Source organism: Dipteris shenzhenensis, chromosome 1 (genome assembly GCF_047967505.1).
Source record: "Dipteris shenzhenensis isolate YYH24624 ecotype China chromosome 1, Dip_SZ_1.0, whole genome shotgun sequence".
NCBI lineage: Eukaryota > Viridiplantae > Streptophyta > Polypodiopsida > Gleicheniales > Dipteridaceae > Dipteris > Dipteris shenzhenensis.
In genome coordinates, this window is record NC_141596.1 from 46,522,848 (window position 1) to 46,550,105 (window position 27,258).

Consider the following 27,258-nt stretch of genomic DNA (forward strand, 5'->3'; position numbering starts at 1 on the left):
GAATTTGTTTCTTTGATAGCAAATACTTAATGGCACTATGCACTGCATCATGCCTCATCTGTACATTGATGCATTCTTCCATGCAGTGGTCTTTGTCTTTTTTTCCAAAAAACCATTCTTTCTTTAAAATTTTTTGTGCTGCCATGGATGCATACTTGTCAGGTAAGTACTTTATAGGCCTCCACATCCTTGCTGCCAACTCCTTCTTATCCATTACCTTTGACTTTCCGGAGATAAACAAAGGAGCTTCATAGGTCAACTGTCCACGTCACAAGCAATGCACATTTCAAGCATCTCATTGAACACTTCAACAGGATGAAATATGATAGAAGTGTAGTCAGCATATCTGTCCCTCACCACCTTGAGGCTTGTCATACTTTCCTCTCGCTCTTGAGTTCCCCTAGGCACAACTGCACTCAAAGAAGTATAGAAGTTCGTGAGTGTGTCGGCGTCTACTTTTGTGACCTTTCGCTTCAAATCAAGATTTGAAGAACCAAATGTTGTCCATATAACCCTTGCCTTCTGTAAGACCTCTGATGTTGAGGATATCTTACACTTTCCATGGACATAATGATTAAGTCTTTCGGACTCAATCAAATACTTGATCTCATGCTTGAATATACAGATTGTTGCATGATAATAATGGAATGAACTTATCTTTGCAAATTGTTTTGAAGTGAGTCTTTTGACCTCCTTTGCTTCCTTTGTGATCTGATTACAAGCATAAGCCCAATGTTGACCATCAATGGGCTGGAATCTGCAATGAAGGAGGAATTCCTTCTTTGCTTCCTTTAGCATATTCTCACCTTGTGCCTCTTCACCTTGTTCATGTGGAGTATTTTTGAGAGTGTCTTTAAAGAATCGACTAAAGGTTTCCTTGAAATGTGTAGGCCCTGTAAATGTTATTTGATCCAGAAAACTATTTTTGATTGGACAAAACATTATTGGGCGCAAGACCACATTGCTTGCCACAGGTTTCTTACCATCTCTCAAAGCCTCGTATATTTGCAGTGCATAGGATATATCAAGGCTTCGGCTATTAGTAAAGACAGCTGCAGCTTCCACATCTTTGGCATTCACAAACCACGTCCTTTGACCCCAGATATATCCCACATCATCATCTGTAACTGCTTCATTAAGACGCAGATTAAGATTTTCGATTGATGTGAGTTCATCCTGATCATCTTCAGCCTCGGGTTCTGAGTCTTCTTCATCTTTCTCTTCTTTTAACTGGTTTTCATCCACATTATCTCTCTCTATAGTGGGACGATGCCTTTTTTTACTGCTTGGAACCGTGGCTCTTGTAGTACTAGCCTTTTGCATTTCACGCCGTGGTTTGCTAGCAAGAGCTTCTAGCATAACTGCACTGGATCTTCTTCAATTTTTTTTAATTCCTGTGCACTCAAGGCTTGTGTTTCATCATCCTTAGTTACATCCACCATTTCTTGCTCTAGAAGTTTGCGCTCACGTTCTACATGTTTGTGACAGTGTGCTTGTTCTTCTTGTCCCTGCATCGAAGTGTGAGCTTTTAGATCTCCTTCATGTGAAGATCCTTGAATATGAGGAGCATATTGTGCATCCTGAAAGTACTCAAACATTATCTTTGCATGCATCCTTTTTGCCACCACACTAGGAAATTGCTCCCAAGTATATGAAAGAGCCTCCAATGCACTTTGCAGCTCTGGAAACTTAGATGGTTGAGGAGGAGGCATCACAAAGGTCTTTGAGTCTCTCCTTGACACAACAATATGAAGACCGCCAACTTCAGGATCTGAACTCTTTGTAAAAATATCCACAAAGGTCTCTTTTGGCTCTATCATTATGCCTACCACAAGGCTTGAAGTCATATCTTTTTTGAAGAAAGTAGCATCCCATGGATCTTCAACACCATTGAACTCCCTTTTTGACATAAGTAGAAAGAGTCTCTTTTCCTTTTGATGAAGAAACCAAGCTCTTTTGCCCATGTGATATCGAGTCCACCTACCAAAGCCATTGGGGCTATATTCCTTTCCTTTGAAATTCAAAGTGACATCAGAAACCCATTCTCTAATCTCAGAGTCATTTAGGATAGCCACCACATTAGTTGATTGCTCCATAATCCTACAAGAAAAGATAATGAAGAATTTAGATACATACAAGTAAAGTACAATATACAACCCTTGATACAATAAATGTGGGAAATAGCCCAAAAGGCTTTACAAGGCTTCATATGGCAATAAATGTGGGAAATAGCCTAGAAGTCTTTACAAGGCTTAAATATTTGTACAAATGTAAAAAAATTAGCCAATAAAGCTTTACAGTAATATAAAATGTCATCTAGCGATAAAGCTTTAATCTTCGTGAAGACATGTAATCTGTCCATCCATTGATTTGCCCTCTAGTCATAAAGCTTCAATCTTCGTGATGACATGTAATCTGTCCATCCATTGATATCTATGCACTGATACCCAACTGGTGCAATCTACCCACTAAAAACTGTTCCACTGATATCCACTTATGCAGCCCACATGATATCCACTTATGTAGCCCATTGATACTCGTTAAATAGTGAATGGTCGGGATGGTCGAGTTTATTACAAGGTGCTTCATACGACAATAAATGTAAAAAATAGCATAGAAGGATTTACAAGGTTTTTTATGACAATAAATGAGCTTAAATATTTATACAAATGCAATAAAAATAACCAATAATCATCAAGCTCCAATATGTCCCATGACATGTAATCTGTCCACTGAAATATGTAATCTGTCCACTGATATCTGCTCATGCAATCTTCCCACTGATAAACTTCTTGGTAAATGGTAAAAGGTCTTATTTAATAGCATGTTATGAGTGTTAAACTGCATGTGAGTGAAGGGACTGACAACGATTAGGAACTAGTTAGAAAAATTTGAGCATGGCTTCAATTGGCAACTTGGAGAATCGTCTCTCCTCTAAGGCAATCTAATCTATGCTAAACTATGCTAAACCAACCGTCGAAGCAAAGAAAAGCAATAAATAATTTCTTTTTCTGTGTTCATTTTAATGTGCTGAGGTTTAAGAGGCTTAAATATGCAAAAGAAGGGGTTTTGATGTAGAGGCTAAACCTGCATGTGAGAGAAATGAAGAACAAGTATCTAAAGAAAAGTTAACATTTTTCAATTTAAAAGATGAATATATATAAAAATATTACCTCATCTTCAAAACAAACCATAAATTCACTCTTTTATAATTTTTTAAAAGTATAATATAAAACATATAAATATATAAAACTCTCTTTACTTTCTCTCTCTCTCTCTCTCGACTCCTAAATCTCTCTGTAGCCATAGTCAAGACACCTCATTCTCTCTCTTAATCTCTCTCTCTCTAACAACTCTTATGTGTTTCCCTCTCTGTCCTCATCCCACTCATTCTCTCTCTTAGTTTATCTCAAGTCTCTCTTTCTCTCCCTCCCATGGTGGCTAAGATTTTTCATTCTCTCTCTTTATCTCTCTCTCTCTCCCTAGGATTTGTAATTCTTTCTCTCTCTCTCCATCTCTCTCCTCTCTCTCTCTCTCTCCTCTTCTCTCTCTCTCTCCTCTTCTCTCTCTCTCCCTTTCTCTCTCTCTCTCTCTCTCTCTCTCTCTCTTACCCTCTCTACCTCCCTACCTCTATCCTCTTGGCTGCTAGGATTAGTCATTCTTTCCCTCTCTATGTCTCTCTCTCTCTCTCTGAATTCTCTCTCTTAATCTCTCTCAGCCTTCCTCCCTCCCTCCCTCCCTCCCTCCCTTGGCGGCCATGGCCGCGAGAAGTCTCTCTCTCTCTCTCTCTCTCTCTCTCTCTCTCTCTCTCCCTCCCTCTCTTGGCGGCCCTCCCTCCCTCCCTCCCTTGGTGGCCACGGCCATGAGAACTCTCTCTCTCTCTCTCTCTCTCTCTCTCTCTCTACCTCCCTCTCTTGGCGGCCACGACTGCTAGAAGTTTCATTCTCTCTCCCTCTCTCTTTATCTCTCTCCCTAAGTCCCCCTCCTCTCTTCTTTCTCATCTCTCTCTCTCTCTCTCTTTCTCTCTCTCTCTCTCTCTCTCTCTCTCTCTCTCTCTCTCTCTCCCCCCCTCTCTCCCTCTCTCTCTTTCTCTCTCCCTAAGTCTCCCTTCTCTCTTCTCTCTCTCTCTCTCTCCCTCTCCCTCCCTACTCTCTCCCTCCCTCTAGCACAGAAGTTTCATTCCCTCTTTCTCCCTCTCTCTCTTTCTCTCTCTCTCTCTCTCTCTCTCTCTCTCTCTTTCTCTCTCTCTCTCTCACTCCCTCTCTCTATTTCTCTCTCCCTAAGTCTCCCTCTTCTCTTCTCTCTCTCTCTCTCCCTCTCCCTCCCTCTCTTTCTTTCCCTCCCTACTCTTCTAGCAGCGGCCACTAGGAGACCCTCTTCTCTCTCTTAATCTCTCTCCCCCTCTCTCCTCTCTCTTTCTTTCCCTCCCTCTTCTCTCTCATTTAAGGAGCCCCTCTTCTCTCTGTGAATCTCTCTCTCTCTCTCCCTCTCTCCTCTCTCTCTTTCTCTCCCTCCCTACTCCTCTCATTTCTCATTCTCTCTCTCATTTATATTCTCTCTCTCCCTTTGGCGGCCACGGCCGCCAAGAGCCCTTCTTCTCTCTCTTAATTTCTCTCTTTCCAACTCTCCTCTCTCTTTCTCTCCCTCCCTATTCTCTCTCATTTCTCAAATTTACAAACTCAAATATAAATAAGAAACTAATTAAAATAGAACTCAAAAACTCAAATAAGAAACTAATTTAAAAAGAATTGTAATGCCTTCTAAAAAACCCCCCTCCTCAAAAACTTTAACAATAAACTAATTGAAAAAGAATTGTAAGTAAAGAAAAAGAATTACAAGACGAATTTTAAGAAATAGAACTCAAAAACTTTAATAAGAAACTAATTGAAAAAGAATTGTAAGTAAAGAAAAAGAATTACAAGACGAATGAAAAAGAAAGCAAGTACATGGAAAAAGTGGAAAAAGTAAGGCTCCGCTTATCCTTTCTCTTCAGCTCTTGGTTGCTTCAATGAAATGAGGAGAGAGTGAGAATGAATGAATGGAAAGAAGAGTATATATAAGAAAAACTAGCCCACTCCTCCCACACATAAATTTGAATTTTCAAAAAAGAGAGGAAAATTTGAATTCAAATTTGTGTTCAACATTCTTCTTATATTTTCTTCTCGTACGTTCCTTTTGAATTCAAATTTGTGTTCAACATTCTTCTTGATACTTTCTTCTCGTAAGTCCCTTTCATTCTTCTCGTAAGTCAAAACTTATTTGTCGCTCTTGCTCGTGATAGTAAGTCAAATCTTATTTGAGCAAGAATCTTATTTGTCGCTCTTGCTCATGATAGTTCTACTCTTAGTTGTAAGAATTCAAATTTTTGTTCAACATTCTTCTTGATACTTTCTTCTCGTAAGTCCTTTTCATTCTTTTCCTAAGTCAAATCTTATTTGTTGCTCTTGTAAGAATTCGACCTCTCTCCCTCTACTCCCTCGCTTCTCTCTCCCTCACACACACTCTCTCTCTCCCTCTACTCCCTCGCTTCTCTCTCCCTCACTCTCTCTCTCTCTCCCATACCTTCCCCCCTCACTCTCTCTCCCTCCCCTCACTCTCTCTCTCCCTCCCCTCCCTCCTCTCCCCTCTCTCTCCTTCTGCTCCCTCCTCTCCCCTCCCTCTCTCTCTCTCCCTCTCTCTCCCCTCCCTCCTCTCCCCTCTCTCTCCTTCCGCTCTCCTCCCGCCTCCCCCCCTCCCTCCCTTGACCCCAACCCCCCCCACCCCCTCCCTCCCTCGATGCCAACCCCCCCCACCCCCCCCCTCCCTCCCTCCCTTGACCCCAACCCCCCCCACCCCCTCCCTCCGTCGATGCCAACCCCCCCACCCACTCCCTCCACGGGGTCCTGGCGGCCACAGCTACCTGACCCCCCCGCCACCTCCCTCCCTCGACCCCAACTCCCCCCCACCCCCTCCCTCCCCTCCCCCCTCCAGGGGTCCTGGCGGCCGCGGCCGCCAGACCCCCCCTCCCTCCCTCGACCCCAACCTCCCCACCCCCCTCGCGGCTGCAGCCACCAGACCCCCCCCTCCCTTCCTCGACCCCAACTCCCCCCACCCCCTCCCTCCCCTCCTCCCTCCAGGGGTCCTGGTGGCTGCGGTCGCCAGACCCCCCCTCCCTCCCTCGACCCCAACCTCCCCCACCCCCCTGGCGGCCGCAGCCGCTAGACCTCCCTCCCTCCCTCCCTCTACCCCAACCCCCCCACCCCCTCCCTCCCCTCCCCCCTCCAGGAGTCTTGGTGGCCACGGCCGCCAGACCCCCCCTCCCTCGACCCCAACCCCCCCACCCCCTGGTGGCCATGGCCACCAGACCCCCCCCTCTCCCTCCCTTGACCCTAACCCCCCCCACCCCCCCTAGCGGTCGCGGCCGCCAGACCCCCCCCCAACTCCCCCCCACCCCCTCCCTCCCCTCCCCCCTCCAAGGGTCCTGGCGGCCGTGGCTGCCAGACCCCCCCTCCCTCCCTCGACCCCAACCCCCCCACCCCCCTGGCAACTGCGGCTGCCAGACCCCCCCTCCCTCCCTCGACCCCAACCCCCCCCCTCCCTCCCCTCCCCCCTCTAGGGGTCCTGGCGGCTGCGGCTGCCAGACCCCCCCCGCCCCCCTCCCTCCCTCGACCCCAACCCCCCCATCCCCCTGGCGGCCGCGGCTACCAAACCCCCCCCTCCCTCCCTCGACCCCAACCCCCCCCCACCCCCTCCCTCCCCTCCCCCCCCCTCCAGGGGTCCTGGCGGCCGTGGCTGCCAGACCCCCCCTCCCTCTCTCGACCCCAAACCTCCCCTCCCTCGACCCCAACCCCCCCCCACCCCCTCCATCCCCTCCATACTTTGCACACACCTTCAACTAGGTGGAATTGACTTACATGCAAAGTGGCACACCCATCCCATAAGTGCAAGTGATCGGATAACATACCTAGCAGACTCGCATTTTTTTACGGATGTGCATGACACTAGAGCAAAAATAGTATTTAATGCTCGATTGACCATGTAAAGGATAACTTGGCATGTCCATCTGATTAGTACTTGATCGGATAACTTCTCCCACCAATAAATTAAGTACTAATTAAAAATTATAATAAATGAGTAGATTATTAAAAAGAGACTAATATTTATGTAATTGGTTCTACTGCAGCTTGCTTGCGAAGGACTCTCGCAAAGGAGATGGCTATAGATTTTGTTCCAGGGATGGATGTGATTTTATGTAGCAAAAGAGAAGTAGTTGCATTTGCTACAATCCACGATAGTGATCCCAATTCAGTTTGCCACTTTCGAAGTCTTAGCGAAGATAAGGTGGCAGTTATTGTATCAAAGATTCTTAGCGCACATGTTGAGCTAAAGTATAAATGTGGAGATATGGAAACACTTGGAGATGTTATGCCCTACAATACATCCAACAAATCATTTATAGCATGGGACAAAGATGAGACTTATGCAACAGACATTATCAAGAATACAAAGTGCACCATCTTGGATTTTACTATAGGGGACATTTTACAAATGAGATCATTTGCAAATAAGACTATAGCAGAAGGTGAAATATTGGGATTTGAACAAGTGGAGCAATGGTCATTTGCACAAATGAGGATTCTAAAAGTCACCGATGATGGTATGGTTGATAACATAACATCCTTATGTGATCCCTACTATGAGGTAGGCAAGAATATGAGATGGAGCATGCAATTTTTAAACATGAGAAAGAGGCACATAGTTTTCAATGATAAAGACAAGGTATACTACAATATCACAGGACCTAAAAAGCATGCCCATGTGCCAGGCTCTATCACTTCAAATGTGGATGATTTCAATATACTCAATTATAGAAGTGACATCTTATCTAGAGTGGATGAGTTCACTGGTTCCGAGAAACAAAATGATTTTAGAAGCGAAGCCTTATCTGGGGTGGATGAATTCTTGCACAGTGAGAAGGGCAAAGGTTTCAATAGCGATGTCTTGTGAGTGTCTTGTCAAGTGTGGATGAGTTCATGCATATTAACAAACCTGGTGTCAATCAAGCTTGTGGATTTGTGAAAGCCATGCGAGATGTCCCAATGAGTGATGTTCTCTCAGGAGTGGAAGAGTTTCAAGGTTCTCAATACTCTCGTAGAATATTGAATTCATTGAATGGTCCTAAGAGTATGTTAAAAACGAGGATGAGATCAACAGAGGATTATTCAATATTTAACTTTGATTGTGATATGGCCAAGGATGCAATGACCAATCATGGATGCTTGGTTACAAACAAATGTGAGGAGAAGAAGTGCATAAATACAGATAACAACATGCACGAGGAACGAAAACGGTCATACATATGCATGAAGAGAAAGCGAATCCAGGCAGATCCACAAAAGCAACCAAAGAGGAAGAGAGTAATGAAGGAGGAGAACATGTTAAATGCATTGGGATATCTATGTTGCAAGTGAATATGTATGCACTTCATTGATCTTGAAGACATCAGGGAATGTAGAGGACACATGTGGCAAAGAAGAGGAAGCGAAAGAAATGAATACCTTCTCACAAGTCTCTCTTGCTTTCTTCAGAATGGCAATATAAGGCTAAGTTCAAGACAAAAGGTAAAACCTCCCGTAAATGGAAAAAGGATTTGCAATAAGGCATATCGCAATATTACTGGATTATCCCATTGTACGTATTGGGATTTAGTCACCAAGGCAAAGGGCGGCAACAAATTTAGCATTCATGGTAATAGAGGAAGGTCCAAATCAAGAATCTCAACTGTCAGGGCAGCAGCAATTTTGCAAGACTTCATACATGAAAATGCTTTACCTCAACCCCATATATCTACCAAACTCCCTAACGGTGACGCGATCACTGAAATGCACCTTCCAATGGGCTTGACAAAGCTCGAAGTATTTGACTCTATTGCAGAAAAGCAAAGGCAAAGAGGGGATGCCGTAGCTTCTTCTCATACTTTGTATAGTCTTTGGAAGAAGAACTTTGGATATGTTAAAATCCCAAGGAGGCAAAAAATGTCAAAGTGCAATGTCTGTGATGATTTAAAGCGAGCGATTGAGAGTGCAACATGTCCAAATCAAAGGGAATTATACAAAAAAAACCAAAAACCTCATCATGACATTATTCGACATTCCAGACAAAAATATGCATTTTGGAAGGAGCAAGCTATTTCACATCCCGATGACTACATGTGCCTTATTGTAGATGGCATGGATCAGAATACAACAACATTGCCTCGTTTTGTTGCCACTCCACCTAAATTACAAGGAAAGCACTTTCTAAAGACACATCTATGTGGAGTGTTAGTGCATGGAATTAAGTTCTTTGCAGATATATGGATTGATTCCTTGCATCTACATGATAGCAATCAAGTTGTAACATCTATTATGAAGGAAATTCGCAATGTACATGCAGAAAAAGGTCGCCTACCACCGACTTTGAGAATACAAGCTGGTAATTGCTGGCGAGAAAATAAGAATGTACTCATGTTTGCATTTTGCTCCATGCTAGTTGCTCATCGAATCTTCAATGAGCAACTAGCATGGAGCAAAATGCACAGTGTATCGAATCTTCAATGAGGTCGAATGTGGATTTTTGTATGTTGGGCATACACATGAGGATATCGATCAGGTTTTTAGCACAGTCTCAAGGGAGCTTAAATGCAAGGATGTGGAGACAATAGATGACTTGGTAAGAAGATGTGGCAGGCAAGTTGGTGGTCGTAAGGAAAGTACAGTAAGTGAGAGGCTCGAAAGAATGTATGATTGGAAGAGCTTCATTCTACCTTTCATACAAACAGGTGGTGATGCATTGACAGGTTATACCAATCCACACTACTTTCATTTTTTTTTTTAAAGATGAAAAACCTGTAATGCAATGGCAACAGTATTCTCATGATAAAAATGGGAACCTGAAGAACCTTACAATCTCTTAACTTCAATTCCTAGCAAGGAAAGGTATCCAACATTGGCTCCTATACAAGAATTCAATGAGAGGTCTAACTGTGAAATAGAAGGATTAAAAGCATTTATTACATACAAAGAGGAAATGCTCCAGAGATATCCTGATTCGAAGCCTACTTGGAGAGAACACACTACCACTGTAATTAACAAGACACGAAATTTAATAAAGGACCTTGAGAGAATGCGAGGCTCAAAGGATGTCAAGGAAGAATGCGATATGTGCACCCAGCTCCAGTCTTTGAAAATGAATTTGTATCATTACTCCCACGTCCATATTGTGGACCAAAGAAGAGAGAGTTTATGCCACAAGTAGATATAGAAGTCAATTGTTTTGTTGTGGTTCGGCCATCGGATGATGAATATGAGAATGTGAAGTTAACACTTATTTCATTAATTTTGGACTCATATGTCTACTTTTGGACTATTCCTTAAAATCCTTCCCAACTGAAAAGTTTACTTTATGAAACTGTCATTCGAGAATCAAAAGTTTACTTTCTGGCACTATCATTTTCACATAAGACATTTCAAAATATCTCTCTACAATGTTGTACAAATAATGCAAAAACTACTATTAAATCCTAAATTTGTATTTCTTGTTTATAAGAATCATATTCTTAAAATAAAAAATCCGAGTTATTAGTTTAAATCCATGAAAAACCATGCTATTGAGGATTCACAACATTTTAAAAATGTATACATAAGAGACCTGTAAGACTCTTTTTACTTTCAATGCAGAAAACTATAACACTCTTGAATATTCAAGAAATTAAAAGGTTTATATACACATGAGACATGATGGAAGCCTCTTTTGTACTCCAAAAAATAGCAATAGCTATGCTTGCAATTTTACATTATCATGTCATAAGTTTTACAACAAATATTGCTCTAGATGAGTCTTTGTACAAAGGATCTCCTGTGGCCTTTTCAATAATTTAATTTTTCCTTTACAATGAGTTTAGTACAAATGGGCGATCCAAACATTTGCTTGTTTGAATGTCCTTTTCTATCATGATCACAGAAATGAGCGATCCAAACATTTGCTTGTTCAGAATGTCCTTTCTGTCATCACTTGTCGCTTGGGTGCCATCTTCATTCACTCTCATCTGACAACCACCACCACCTTCACTCTTTCTCGATATTTGAATGGTGTTATCATGGGCATTCTTCATTTGCGCTATCTCCTTCTACTTCCTCCCAGGCGAGCATCTTTGTGAACTCTGTAATGTGCGTAATAATTGGTTGCGGTAATTTTATTTTGTCTTCTACATCATACCCCATGTGTTTCTTTGTTTTCTTTGACCTTGATTTCCAAGATACTATGACTGTCTCTGTGGAAAGTCTTGAAATTGCTTCATGGTTTGGGACCCATTCCTTTTTCAAACAACTACTATACAATGTACTGTTATCTTAGTTCTCCTTCCTGCCCCTTGGCTCATACCATACCGCTGTAAATGTTGTAGCTCTCCCCCGGTCATCCATGCTCACGTTGGATGGACAAAAGCAGTAGAGCCTAACCCACCTTCACAGCCACACTCATCCACGTTCAAAACACCCGAACAACACTATCACAAGGCAAAAGGCATTCAATCAACATTTTCCTCTCTATAGACCTTCTGAGACAACTCACACTTGGATACATTTTCTCCAGAGATGAGACAACCTCAGAAAGAAGCCCACTAGACTACACAGCCCATGCTCATTCTTTGCAATACCCCCGTCACCCTTTTCTGTCATGTGATCCTAGAACTACGGCTATCTCTTACTTACTGAGCTCAAAGAGCTCTCGCGGACCTTTGGCTTGCATAATAGAGTCACTACCCCATTTCTACCTCATGCAATGAAATCTCTTTGTACTTCTCTATTCAGGGTGTACATTAGTCACCTAAGATATTCTGACCGAGCCTCTCTACTAGCAACCCCACAGCTCATGTGATCACCAATCAAGCACATTCATGAAGTTCGGCATCGCAGCCTCTCCCTTGCTCTCGGAACTCTCCTCGTCTGTGGTCCTCCCACACTCCTTCATCGAATTTTTCTATCCTCTCCGATCAAGAAATCCCTCCACGAGCTCCCTCATTCTCTCATGTGAAGATAGCTGTCTCACAGCTACTCTGCTACTCATTGAGCACCTTCGTTCGCCATGGTCCTCCTGTTCACGGAGCTCCTATCAGAATCCCATCGCCCAATGTTCACCCTGCTACACAGTAACGACGCCACAGCCATGCTGGTCCGTCTCGCCAAGCTTCAGTATTCCATAGCTGTCTTCGAAACCATAGTCTACGCTCTTAAATTACATGCTCTGCCTCTGCGCAAGGACTCCCTGCAACTGTGTGTGACCCTTTCTCTCACGAAATTCTCCTCATCTGTGGTCCTTCCACACTCCTTCACTGCACTCCAACCCACTATCTCCTCCGCTCCTCAAAGATCCCCTCTCGTCACGAATCCTTCACCCAAGCAGCAGCTCCTTCTCTTCGTGCTTCTGAGCTCCTCCCGCCGTCTTTCATCCAGAAGCCTCTCCTGCTCCACCGAGCATACCCCCCTCATATACACCTGCAATTCGCAATGGTTGCTCTTGGTCCTCTGAATCGTATATTGGCGACGCCTTCCCTCCTCTAGGAGTCTCTCTCCTTCCATCGTGCACGGTTCTCTTCTTCACGTGGCCTTCTTGCGTTCTCTTTGGGACCTTCACCCTCTAAACTCCTCGACCTCTGAGCTCACCACCTCCTGTGCTGTGAGCCTACGATCCCTTCTCCATCATCTCATGACAGTCCTCTCAGGACTATTCCCCAGCCTGCCTTCTCCCTGGCCCACAGAGCTCACCATCGTCCCCATCATTCCAACCATCGTATATTTCTGCGCAGTCCTGGACCTCCCTTACAGTCCGACACCTCTCTTTAGACCCTGCAGTTTGTAATCGCGTCCTCACTGCAGCCACTCTCCCTTGCTCTAGAACTCACATATCTTCTCGGCATAGTTGAGATGCTTCGCCCTTTCAAAAATGTTCCAGTAAGAGAAGACGACCTCCTCTTCACTACGATATATGCTCATAGCTTCTCTACTGCTCATAGAGCACCCGCATCGCGATATTTCCCCAGCTTTCCAAGCTCTCTCTCTCCAGAGGAGCTCCTCCTGCTCACAGCGCAATCCCCTTTTCAGAAGCTCTCCGCCCACACACCTCCTCTCTCGAATCCTCGTCCCTCCTCATCGTTGCCATCCTCGCGAGCTCATGACCAGAAGCTTCCTTCATCACGTAGCCACGTGCATGCATGCTCCTTTCCAAATCAATTTGGCCACCTCAGCTTTATTTGCCACCTCATCAGTGACATTTTACCACTCTCAAGACATTTCCCCCAGATCACACACCAAGGCACTTAAGCACATATTCATTGACTATGTGCACACAATTGCATGCCACCAGTCATTTAGCATTTGATTGCCCACTGACCATCCACATATGATGAACACCATCCCGTCCCTGGATACCATGAAGTGCTCGAAAGTTGCTCACACAAAATCTGATTGAACGCCAGCAAGCACACACACAGGTTGAACATCTCACATGTACATATGTTCAGACGAGTTTGGGGTTTTCAAAAATCTTCACACACCTTTAGCAACCCCTACTCTTCTGCTGTGACATTCATGTCCAGCAGCTAAAGAAGAACATCGGCAAACCACCTGGATCAAAAACAAAGCAAGCTTGTGCTCTATGCCTCTGCTTTTCTCCTCCTGGATCAAAAGGATAACTTTGAACCCTCCACTGCCAGATATGCATAATCCACCATCCTCCTGGATCAAATGGAATCAACAACACACCAATTTGATGTAGCCACCAGCTCCTTCCATGTATCCACTTCCTCACTAAGCCTCCAGGATCCCATATCTTATCTTGCCCAGATATTACACAACTCCACTGGCTATCAGCCGTCACACTTATATCATGAGTCTTGCTCCTCTTCTCATGAGCTACATTTTTTGAGGTCACTACCTCACACACAGATCTCACGGGCACAACCAGCTCATAATCTGTGATTAGGGACTTCTCGGCATACCCTATTGCCTCAACCTTTGAAGCTGCAAAACTCAACCCATCACATGAATTATCAAGATCACTCAGGAGCAAACAAACATCTCTTCCACCTGGAGAATGCTCAAACATACCAGCATACTCTTTCTTGTCATTGCCAACCACACATGCAAAATCCATGAGGGTATCATCAAGTAAAGCATCCAGCTGATCATCAATCACACTATCACTGCTGTCCTTCTCAACATGCATACTGGTGTTTTCATTCTCTTTTGAAGAGATCGATGCTAACATATCATCCAGTGCATCATCAAGAACACAATCTAGCTCATCAACTGAATCACCATCATCTTGTAAACACTGAATCTTAACCTCATCATACTCATCACAATTTGCATGCACACAATCAACACTTGCTGTCTGTAGGTCTTTTACTTTATCAGTAATAGCCACATCAGCTTCATCTCCGTCACACATGATTGAGCTCTCATCCTCATTGCCAGTTTCACCTCTTTCTTCCTCACTTGTTGAACTTGAAATCTCAACCCCTTCAGTATGCACAATCACAGTGTCAACCACAAACTGATTGCATTCAGCCATCATAGGCATATCATCACCACTCAACACTGGAGCATGATCATCATCTACACACATAGACTTATCCTTAGCTGCCTTTAATGGGCTCTCAACATTTCTGCCATCTATGGTAGCAACCCCTTCTCTCGGGCTCTCTTCTACCACCTCGCACAGATCTAGCTGAGCAACACCCTCCTCCATAGCAACTGACAAGCCTTCACTCATAAGTGTAATGATATCCAGCTCCCTTACATCATCAGGTTCCTTCAACAGTGAAGACAACTGACTCTCTTCCTCTAATGAGATGCTCTCTTCCTCTGTCTCACTCAAAAAATCTCTCTCTTCATCTGTGACTGTCTCCTCAAGTTCCTCTTCCAATTCCAGCCTACAGCTCATCACATAATTTGGTACTCTCCTTGCATCAGCTGAACTTCCTTCTCCTCCATCCATAGCAACTCTCCTGTTATTTTGACCTCTGCTTCTTCCTGCAATCTCCATCCAATTTAGGCTGAGTGTTTTCATCAGCTCCACAGCTTCATGCAATTCCTTTTTTAGGGAATCATCCCGCATAGGAATAGACACCGGCTCTCTCTCTACATATGCCTTAATCATTTCTGGCCTACTGACCAGGGTTTTAGGCTCCTCTTGCATACCAAGCTGCCTCAGTCTCTTAACCTTCCATTCTCTCTCTCTAGCCACTCTTACTGCATCCTCAAAACTATCAATATTCTTCATCTCCACCTTCAGACGGAGTGAAGGCTCCAGACCAGCCACAAACCGGTCTCTCTTTATCATTTGCGGGGGTACTTCAGGAATTAAAGCCTCACACCATAGACTCCACAGTCTACCAAACTCTATCAGATACTGATCCACATCCTGACTATCCTTTTGCTGAATTTTGCACAACTCCTTCCATACTTCATTAGGGCTCCTGGATTGTGCAAACCGTGCAAGAAAAGCTGCTCTCACCACTGTATACTCCGGATTTTGTTGCTGAGGATGAGTAGTCCTGAAGGTAGTCATTTGAGTCTGCAACCATGCTTTTGCATCTCCCTGCAAACAATAATTCAAAATCTGAAACAGAATCTGAGGGGTTGCCCTATCCTTCATAAGTGCTGTGAATTCCATCTTTTCCAAGAATCTCACTGCATTCTCATATGGCATCCCCCAAAACTCTGGAAAGTCCTCTGCCATCCTCACAATCTTTCAACTGTCACACACCCTGGCTTTCTCGACCTCAACAAAACTGGAAGGCAACAAAACAAACACACTACTGAGGAAGCTCACTCTGCATCTGAAGAGCATTCTTTTTCCTGCGGGCAAGCACTTTCAAAGCTCTCTGCACTCTAGCTCGGAGTCGGATCACACATAGCTGGACTTCAATACATCTGTCCTTCCTGTGACCACATTTTCCACACCACTCACACTGTATCACTCTCATGTGTGGATTTCTCCCCATTGCTTGCAACACATCTCAGAACACCTACTCCTCCAATCTTGTAAACTGAAGTGAACTGCCTCCGTGGAGGCACCAAAACGTGGATGGACAAAAGCAGTAGAGCCTAACCCACCTTCACAGCCACACTCATCCACGTTCAAAACACCCGAACAACACTATCACAAGGCAAAAGGCATTCAATCAACATTTTCCTCTCTATAGACCTTCTGAGACAACTCACACTTGGATACATTTTCTCCAGAGATGAGACAACCTCAGAAAGAAGCCCACTAGACTACACAGCCCATGCTCATTCTTTGCAATACCCCCGTCACCCTTTTCTGTCATGTGATCCTAGAACTACGGCTATCTCTTACTTACTGAGCTCAAAGAGCTCTCGCGGACCTTTGGCTTGCATAATAGAGTCACTACCCCATTTCTACCTCATGCAATGAAATCTCTTTGTACTTCTCTATTCAGGGTGTACATTAGTCACCTAAGATATTCTGACCGAGCCTCTCTACTAGCAACCCCACAGCTCATGTGATCACCAATCAAGCACATTCATGAAGTTCGGCATCGCAGCCTCTCCCTTGCTCTCGGAACTCTCCTCGTCTGTGGTCCTCCCACACTCCTTCATCGAATTTTTCTATCCTCTCCGATCAAGAAATCCCTCCACGAGCTCCCTCATTCTCTCATGTGAAGATAGCTGTCTCACAGCTACTCTGCTACTCATTGAGCACCTTCGTTCGCCATGGTCCTCCTGTTCACGGAGCTCCTATCAGAATCCCATCGCCCAATGTTCACCCTGCTACACAGTAACGACGCCACAGCCATGCTGGTCCGTCTCGCCAAGCTTCAGTATTCCATAGCTGTCTTCGAAACCATAGTCTACGCTCTTAAATTACATGCTCTGCCTCTGCGCAAGGACTCCCTGCAACTGTGTGTGACCCTTTCTCTCACGAAATTCTCCTCATCTGTGGTCCTTCCACACTCCTTCACTGCACTCCAACCCACTATCTCCTCCGCTCCTCAAAGATCCCCTCTCGTCACGAATCCTTCACCCAAGCAGCAGCTCCTTCTCTTCGTGCTTCTGAGCTCCTCCCGCCGTCTTTCATCCAGAAGCCTCTCCTGCTCCACCGAGCATACCCCCCTCATATACACCTGCAATTCGCAATGGTTGCTCTTGGTCCTCTGAATCGTATATTGGCGACGCCTTCCCTCCTCTAGGAGTCTCTCTCCTTCCATCGTGCACGGTTCTCTTCTTCACGTGGCCTTCTTGCGTTCTCTTTGGGACCTTCACCCTCTAAACTCCTCGACCTCTGAGCTCACCACCTCCTGTGCTGTGAGCCTACGATCCCTTCTCCATCATCTCATGACAGTCCTCTCAGGACTATTCCCCAGCCTGCCTTCTCCCTGGCCCACAGAGCTCACCATCGTCCCCATCATTCCAACCATCGTATATTTCTGCGCAGTCCTGGACCTCCCTTACAGTCCGACACCTCTCTTTAGACCCTGCAGTTTGTAATCGCGTCCTCACTGCAGCCACTCTCCCTTGCTCTAGAACTCACATATCTTCTCGGCATAGTTGAGATGCTTCGCCCTTTCAAAAATGTTCCAGTAAGAGAAGACGACCTCCTCTTCACTACGATATATGCTCATAGCTTCTCTACTGCTCATAGAGCACCCGCATCGCGATATTTCCCCAGCTTTCCAAGCTCTCTCTCTCCAGAGGAGCTCCTCCTGCTCACAGCGCAATCCCCTTTTCAGAAGCTCTCCGCCCACACACCTCCTCTCTCGAATCCTCGTCCCTCCTCATCGTTGCCATCCTCGCGAGCTCATGACCAGAAGCTTCCTTCATCACGTAGCCACGTGCATGCATGCTCCTTTCCAAATCAATTTGGCCACCTCAGCTTTATTTGCCACCTCATCAGTGACATTTTACCACTCTCAAGACATTTCCCCCAGATCACACACCAAGGCACTTAAGCACATATTCATTGACTATGTGCACACAATTGCATGCCACCAGTCATTTAGCATTTGATTGCCCACTGACCATCCACATATGATGAACACCATCCCGTCCCTGGATACCATGAAGTGCTCGAAAGTTGCTCACACAAAATCTGATTGAACGCCAGCAAGCACACACACAGGTTGAACATCTCACATGTACATATGTTCAGACGAGTTTGGGGTTTTCAAAAATCTTCACACAACGTCAACTACTTTCGCAACCCAAAACTTCACGTTCTCATGTTCATCATCCGATGGTCGACTGCAACAAAACAATGGACATCTATGTCTATTTGTGGCATAAACTCTCTCTTCTTGGGTCCACAATATGGACGTGGGAGCAACGATGTTGAGAGTTCACGCTCAACATCATGTGATCATGTGTGCATAGCACCATCACGTGATCATATGTGCATAGCACTAACCTTATAGAGTGCTATAAAGGAAAGGGTTAGATCCCCTAACCCTAACCCTAAAAGGGTTTGTATATATTCTATTTTTTCAACTAATTCTAGTGTACAGTTAGTCATTTGTGGTGTGCTCTCTAGCTGTGCCCTCTCTCCTCATCTCCACTCTTCTCCTCTCCCCTCTTCATATTTTGTCATGGTATCAGAGCTCCCTTGTCTTCCGCTGAGACATTGAGTTTCTTGAGAGTGTGAGAGAGATTGTGAGATTGAGAGTTCTCTTGAGTGATTGTGAGATCCTTCCCTTCACTTATGTTGAGAGAATTTCCGTCCATTGAAAGAAATTTCCATCATTGTTCTTGAGAGATTTCTGTCATTTGAGAGAGTTTATTTGAGTGTTTCTTGAGTTGAGAGAAAAAGAGAGTCCTCCAACTGTTCTACAACAAGCTTGTGGAAGAACTCCAGCCAGAGAGATCAAGCTTCCAAGGAGACCTCAATAGCAAGCTTCTACGGTCTTAGTTCTTCTTCAAGGCGCACCTTCAAGCTTCAATGATCTTAGCTTGGCAACTCACGGCCTCCTAAAGCTCATATGATCTTAGCTTGGAAACCGAAAGCCTTTGCAAGGCCTTCCAAGCTACAGTGTTGTGTCAACTGGCGGAACTCCAAGCTCCTACGTCAACGTGTCTACAAGGTGACCGTCGAGCAGCTGAAGGCTCGATACTCCTTGATAGTTGCGACATACTCCTGAGTCTTCAAACAATCGTGGCTCGTAGCTCCTGACAAGCAGCTCCTTCCACGCCCGCGACCTACAACGGGCTCTATCCGTTGGTGCAGCCGTTGGACGCTCATAGTCCATTCTTCAATTGGAGCGGCTTAGCGGCTCAAGAGCCCATTTGCTGGCGAGTGGCTGAAGGTTCTAAAGGCAAAGATGGCTCCATCACGAAGGCTGCCGGTGTCGCCGTCACCACTGGCATCGCTTGGAGCATCTACAAATCTATCGTGGCCCGCAAGGAAGAGGATGCGCTGATTACGGCTCCGTCGGTGCTCGAGAGGACTTCGGTGGCCTTGATCCTGGCTCCCCTCCCAAAGAACCCGAGCCTGAAGTAAAGTTGAAGGAGAAGATAGTGGGCAGTTTCTAGAAGAGAAGATTTGGATGATCGACGACGACGAAGAAGAAGAAGCCGAAGAAGACGAGGACGACGACCATTCGGTAGTAGCCCTCGAACGATTGGCCACCTCCTACAACGAACTCGACGTCCGCCTCCATCGACGGAGAAGACGACGGAATAAAGAAGATTCCGTCCGAATCTTTTTAGATTCCGGCTTCCCAAAGCGTGACACGTGGCCCGTGCACCGCGTCATCCAATCTGCCATGTGTCAACCTTATCTACCACGTGTCAATCCTATCTGCCACATCATCACCAACTACCACATCATCACCGACTGCCATGTCATCACCGACTGCCACGTCATCACCGACTGCCACATCATCACCGACTACCACGTCACCTGACACATCATTTGTGCCATGTCATCAGCCATGTCAATTGTGCCATGTCATCAGCCACATCACTAGTGCCACGTCACTTGTGCCACGTCATCAGTGCCATGTCACCTGTGCCACATCATCAATGCCACATCAACATTGCCACATCACCCTGCTGACATCATTTGTGCCACCTCAGCACTGCCACCTCAGCAGTCCAGTCAGCACTGACCCTCTGCAGGCACAGTCCCTTGCCAGGCACACTGTGCACACACTGCATGTGCACACTCCTGCCACCTCAGCACAGAGCTTCACTGGCACACCTCTTGCTAAGCACATTGCCACATCATCACTGCATGTGACTCACAGTGACACATCATCATTGAGCACCATTTGCACTCCTTTTGCCCCTCCACCTAGATCAAGTCATATCTCTTGATCCAGGAAGAATTTGAGGGTGCTCCAAAAAGGAAAGACGCTCGATTTTTCGTGCTCTATGCGCTCGTTACATCACGCGCACATTTTGGCGCAAGTTACACTCACATTTGATCCTCGCCGACAAAACTACTTCCTTCACGCACATTTGCCTCTACATCGACGCATCTGACCCAGCACTTAAAAAGAACAAAAGAAAAGGAATTATTTGCTGCTCTTTTATCGATCGACGGTTGGTTTAGATCTAGATCAGAGTAGACTAGATCGCCATAGAGGGGACGCTTTGAATTCCCCAAGTTGCCAATCTAAGCCATGCCCGAAATTCCCGACTAGTACCTACTCAGTCCATACGCTCACATCCGATTTCACATCATTACATTACCTGAAACCTTACGTTCATCAGTTCAGTGAGCAGACTTCAGAGTTCAGAGGCATTGCAGATTGATTCAGTGGGCAGATAGCGCTTGATTTCACATACACATGCCACCATTGTAAAGCCTATTTGGCTATCTCACGGCATCGTGCACATCGATTTTCAGCCTTGTAAAGCCTCTTGGCTATTCCCAGCATCATTGCCACAAGCCTTGTAATACAGATCAGATCTTATATACTGCAGTTCTATCTTCACCGACGGTACAGAGATTTCACTTGGCATCTTCAGTGTATTTGCAGTTGATTCATACAGGGTTTTTCAGGACACTTTTGAGTACATTGTTTGCACCATGTCGACTAGCAACCTCAATCTGGAGGCATTTGCTAAGTTAGACAACTCCAATTACGGTACATGGAAATACCGAATGGAGACCATTCTTGTGCTTCAAGACAAATGGGAGTATGTTGATGGATCCATACCTAGACCATTGGCCGATCCTGCCACCAGTAGCTCTACTCCATCTGTTGTCACAGCACCAGCAACGGGATCTACATCTACACAAACAGTTTCCACACCAGTAGCAGATCCTACCATTGCCCGAGCTCAAGCAGAATGGGATAAGAAAGACAAGTATGCCTATCACCTGATCAAGCAGAATGTGCAAGATGTCATGCTAGGACAGCTCAACATAGTCAAGACATCAAAAGAAGCATCGGATATGTTCGCAACTCTCTACGAGTCCAAGAACACATCCAGGATTCTCACCCTGAGAAACCAGATCAACCAGAGTTTCTGCAATAGCAATGAAACTGGTCATGCTTATGTACTCCGCATCAAAGACTACAACAATCAACTTGCAGCAGCAGGAGAGACTATGAATCCCGCAGAAATGGTTCAAGTAATCCTAAATGGACTAGGAGAAGGATATGAGAATCTAGTCTAGAGTATTGCCATCCAACGGCAAATTCCAACACTGGAAGAACTTCAGTCAGTTCTACTTGGTGAAGAACTCAGGACTCACGCCATTCAAGCACGTAAAGGTCATTCTAATGATCAGGCATTCACAGCTTCAGACAGAAGCAGAGGCAAAGGCAGAAACAGAGGTAGATCATATCAGAAAAGTGGTCATCATCAACAAAGTCAAAATTAGCATCAGCATCAGCATCATCCTCAGCAACATCAGAATCAGCAAAGAGGAAATCATTCCAACTGAGGAAGATTTCAAGGACGAGGGAATGCATCCACCAATGTGTCAAACGTTCAATGCAACTATTGTCACAAGTTTGGACACTATGAAAGAGATTGCCGCAAGAAGCAATATGACCAAGGCGGTCAATCCAGCAGTAATCGAGGGAATTCCCGAGGAAGAGGAAATCATCGTGGTGGACATTCTAGTCACAGTCATTTTGCAAATGAACATGGAAATATGTTTCTTGCAAGTGAGGAATTGCATCAGACTGATATAATGCACCTAGACACTGATTTCAATCCCAAAGAGGATTTTAGCTATCAAGTTGACCAAGTGGAACAGGATCCTTGGTACATCGACAGCGGTGCATCATCTCATATGACAAATCACCAGGAATGGTTCACAGAAATGAAGCCATTAGAAGGTCAAAAGAATGTCATCTACACAGCAGACAATACACCAAATCCGGTTCAAGGGACAGGTGTTATCCCTATGAACAATTTCACTGGTACAAAAGGATTAGTCAAAGATGTGCTCTATGTTCCAAAGCTCAGCAAGAACCTTTTATCAGTAGGTCAAATGACGGAACACAACTACAAAGTCATCTTCGACGGTGATGAATGCACTATCAGAGACAAATCCAAAAGAGGTCAGCTAGTAGCAAAAGGTGTCAAGGAAGGACGCTTATATAGGATGCTAGCTACAGTACCAGATAAGCATGCCATGTCAGCTCAAATGCAACAGATGCCACTATCTGCAAAATGGCACAAGAGATATGGTCATGTCAACTTCAAGTACTTGTTAGATCTCTGGAATCAGAATATGGCAATTGGGATTTCAAAGCTACAGTTTCTTGGAAAGGTTTGTGAAGCATGCTGCTTCGGCAAACAAAAGCGAACCAACTTTGTCAGCGTGCACCACAACAAGACAAAGCACCCATAGATGCGCACACAGACGCGTTTCATGAACTAAATAAAAAACTTACGGGCGCGTCTATTTGCACATCTATTTGCACGTCAGGAGACCCACGTCTATTAGCGCATCTATATATCAGACTTACGTGCGTATAGACGCGCTCATACACGCATAAATAGACGTGCATATAAACGCTTTGATAGACGCACGTATAGACGCAAGTCAAACAGACAGACGCGAATATAAACGCGTTTGTAAACGCACTGATAGACGCGCCCTTTTTTTTATTTAAATTTTACAGAATACTGTGTATGTTGTGTATACTATATTGTTACAAGAATCCCATATCCACATTCTGTAATTCAATTCTTACAGCCAACCTCATTTTATTTACAATTCCAAATAAAATATTACAACTCCAAAACGCAATAAAATTGAAAGCTCAAAAAATGCTTGTATACACATATAGCACGAAGCTAAGCCATGTCATGTGGCTCCAAGTACAAAAAATAAGGAAGCTAAGCCATGTCATGTGGCTTCAAGTACAAAAAATAAAAGGAGTCTATATAAAGAGGCACGAAGCCAAGCCAATGGCTTTAAGTACAAAAAAGAATAGTAGCACTACTTCTACGACTAATCCTCGCTGCCTTCCATGCTCCCTTCTGCGCTGCCTTCTGCGCTCCCTTCTGCACCTCCTTCCTCGTCTTCCTCGTCGTCTTGTGCAGGGGCGCCCTGTAAACAAGGGACAACATATATCAATGTATGAAAAATCAAATCTTTACTTATAATTTTGGCATTATTTAATTACTTTCAAATACCTGGGGGGCCTGTCCAGTAGCTCGGGTATACTGCTCCTCAGTAATCAACCCGTCATCATAGAAGTGCCTCCATGTATCTCCTCTGCGATGGTGGTGGTGGTAGGCTGTCTCCATTGAAGTAGGGTATCTGCCCACGATCTCAAGCTGCATGACCGCGATACACTTTGTGGAGGGATTTGTGGAGGGATTAGTACAAAGAAATAACCAACCTCCTAATAAACTACATAAGCAATATAATTTGAGATCGATACTTACAAATTGGGCCTCCCATGATTCAACACCCCCTGCTCCAAAATGCATGCTCCCATACTCCTTCATCTGGATCCTCCGTGCCTCCACGTGCTGCAGACTGGGCTCCTCCCTCGCTGACTTCATTGCCTTCTTCCACTCACGCTTCTGAGCAGTGTGGGGCGGGCCCCTTGGAGGTTGACCTGTGGCAAGCTCTGTTAGTGCCTGCCTCTTAAGGGAAGATCTTTTATTGCTAAGTATCGTAACAATCTTTGACTTCCCCCATTTATCTGTGAACTGGCGATTGGGGGGGTTAGGATACCTAGAGCGAACAGTAGCGAGGGTCTCATCAGCCAACCTCTTTGGGTGGTCTTTATAGTGGATAAAGCAATCTCTGTAATTGTTAGAAATTACAGAGCGCATTAAGGCCATTATATCCTTCCCCCGCGCATCCATCAAGATGCCTCCTGTCTGGGTGATGTCATAATAAATCGTACCATCACCCAGAGGCACGTCTAAATCATCGGAATCATCATCCTCCTCACCGCCACATGGCCCAAAGCACTGTGCCATGCATCCGCCACCGCTCTCCCTGCTACTACGCCTGCCACCCTGTCGTGTCGAGCTCGTATGCTGGCCACTCGTAGCTGGGGACTGCGCGAGACTACGCTGACCACTCGTAGCTGGAGAACCGAGTCTCGACGGCTGGGGAGTACGTCGACGGCTCGCTGAGGCAGAAGGACCTCCTGAAGGCATGGGGGAAGGGGCATAAGACGGGATGGCAAAAGGGACATAAGACGGCATGGGGGAAGGGGCACAAGACGGTACGGGGGAAGGGGCATAAGATGGGGCATAAGACGGCTGTGCGGACTCCGCTGGGGTGATCTCAGGCGGTGTGGGGTGGCTCGGAGTCTGTAGTGCCGACTCCTGGGGAGTGTTAAGGGTACCCGTCATGTACCCGTATAACTCCGCAGGACTAGGAGGGTGCCCTAAAATATTATATAAATCCTTCCATATCGATTCACGTGGATCAAGTGAGCTAGAAGCACTTCGTCCCCACATGTTAAACTGGAAAAAAATAAACAAATCTATTACTTTGGGAGCTAAGAAGAAAGGGGAAAAAAAAAAAAAGCTCTGTCAGAGCGCGTCTATAGACCCGTCTAATCTTCGTGTCTATAAACGCATCTAACAAAGCGTTTAACAGTTCAAGTAAAAGCGCGTCTATCACTGCGTCTAACAATCCGTCAAAACATCCGTCTAACAGTGCGTTAAAAAGCGCGTCTATCATCGCGTCTAACAGTCCGTCCAAACATCCGTCTAATAGCGCATCTGAAAGCACGTCTAACAATTTGTTTAAAACTCCGTTTAAAAAATCGTTTGTTTGAGCGTCTATATACGTGTCTGTGTGTGTTTGTAACAAGCTAGACGCACATATAGACGCGCCTGTAGATGCGCGTTTAGATGCGCCCTCAGACGCCTCTATACACGCGCTCCGACAGTCGAGAATACTCAAAAGTGGAAAAGGACGTTTCGCCCGACAAAAGAACGTGTCGCTCATACCTAGATGCTGCGTTTCGTGGATGCGAAAAAGTATAAAACTGGAAAGAGCAAGCAAGAACAACTTCAAAAGGACTTACTTGGAAAAAGGTATGGAAGGATCTTTCTTTTCCAAACTTGTTTCTTCTCCTTGTTCGTACTCCTCCTCTTCTTTAGGCTTGGAAGCAAGCTGTGTAGCTACGGTCCCTTTGTCTTGAATGAAAGCTTGGAACTGTGTATGGGAGGCTCTCTCTTAAGCTTCGAATCTATAGAACTGCTAATAAAGAAGGAAGAAAGCCGCTCGCGAAGTTTAAGTAGTCAAAAGAAAAGCAAAGCGAGCGGTGCGCCGAAAAGCAAGTTTAAAAGTCGCGGGTATAGTCGTGTCTATTAGCACGTCTATAGTCACATCTGAATACACAGAGTAAATGCATCTATAGTCGCGTCTATTAGCGCGTCTACAGGCGCGTTTAAATACACAGAGTAGACGGGCATTTAGACGCACAAGTAGACGCGACATTAGACGCGACGATAGACGCGGCGATAGACACGACAGAGAGTTTTTAAGTTAAGCATTTGAAGAAGAGCAAATTTGGTGGGTTGTTTGTTTGTAGGATGTCTCCATCTTCAACAAGCAGCTCCAGTGAGGATGAATCCCTCCGTATCCACCATCGCGAAATGTGGTTGGAGCAAAGTCAAATGTCTGTGTGATTGATGTCGAGGAAACATGTATCGTGCACACAGGATTACGCTCAATCATACCTCAAAGTATGGAGAATGGGATGTGACCGTAAACAGGGTAAGGATTTGTAAGTTAAGGTTGATTGAGATACCTATGGGTGTTCATATGTTTGAGTTATAATGATCTCGTTTTAATTTGATACAGGATGCAGTGCCACACCCGCACATGTTACCCTATGCCCGTCGTGAGGAGGCGAAGCGTCGGCGATATGAGGTGGGATCTTCAGGAGGGACCGTTACGGATGCATGGAGTGATGGTGATAGTAGCCCTCCACCATTACCTCATGAAGCCGTGGAGGAGGAGGTGTTTGATGATATGGTGCAGGATTTATATGTCCATCAAGGGAGGGATAATAGCATGGAGCAGGATGATCTTTTTACCGCAGCATTGACTCCACTGTTTGAGGGGTGCACATTCTCTGTTCTACGTGCCTCCCTTGAGTTACTAAACTTGCAAACCATCTATGGATGGAGCAATGCAAGTTTGAATGCATTACTCAAGTAAGCTTTAATTTAAAGTCGATTTTGCAAACATGGTGAATTATGCGTGTGGGTCAATTACTCGAATGCTTTTCCTCATTTATGGTCTTCACGTGCAGGCTATTGTGTAAAATGCTTCCAAGGGAAATAAATTACCGACCTCAAGAGATATGGCAAGGCAACATGTGACCTCTCTTGGAGGATTAGATTACAAGCGCATCCATGCATGTGTCAACGATTGCGTTTTGTTTCGTGGACTACATAAGGATGCAAGAGAGTGTCCTACTTGTGGAGAGGCAAGATATAGAGCAGATCTCAAAACCTTGGACGTGCCTCGTAAGGTATTGCGACATTTTCCCATAATCCCTCGCATCCAACATATGTTCAAGTGCAAATCTATTGCAGAGCTCATGTCATGGCATTCCTCCCATCGATCAACCGATGGCAAGTGGAGAACTCCCGCGGACTCTCCTGCGTGGAAGCATATTGAAGACACATGGACAAGCTTCAAGGAAGAACCTAGGAGCTTGAGACTTGGATTGGGTATGGACGGTGTGAACCCATTTGGTCTCAAAAGCACATCTTACAGTGTATGGCTAGTGGTATTGGTGAATTACAATCTTCCACCCTCTAT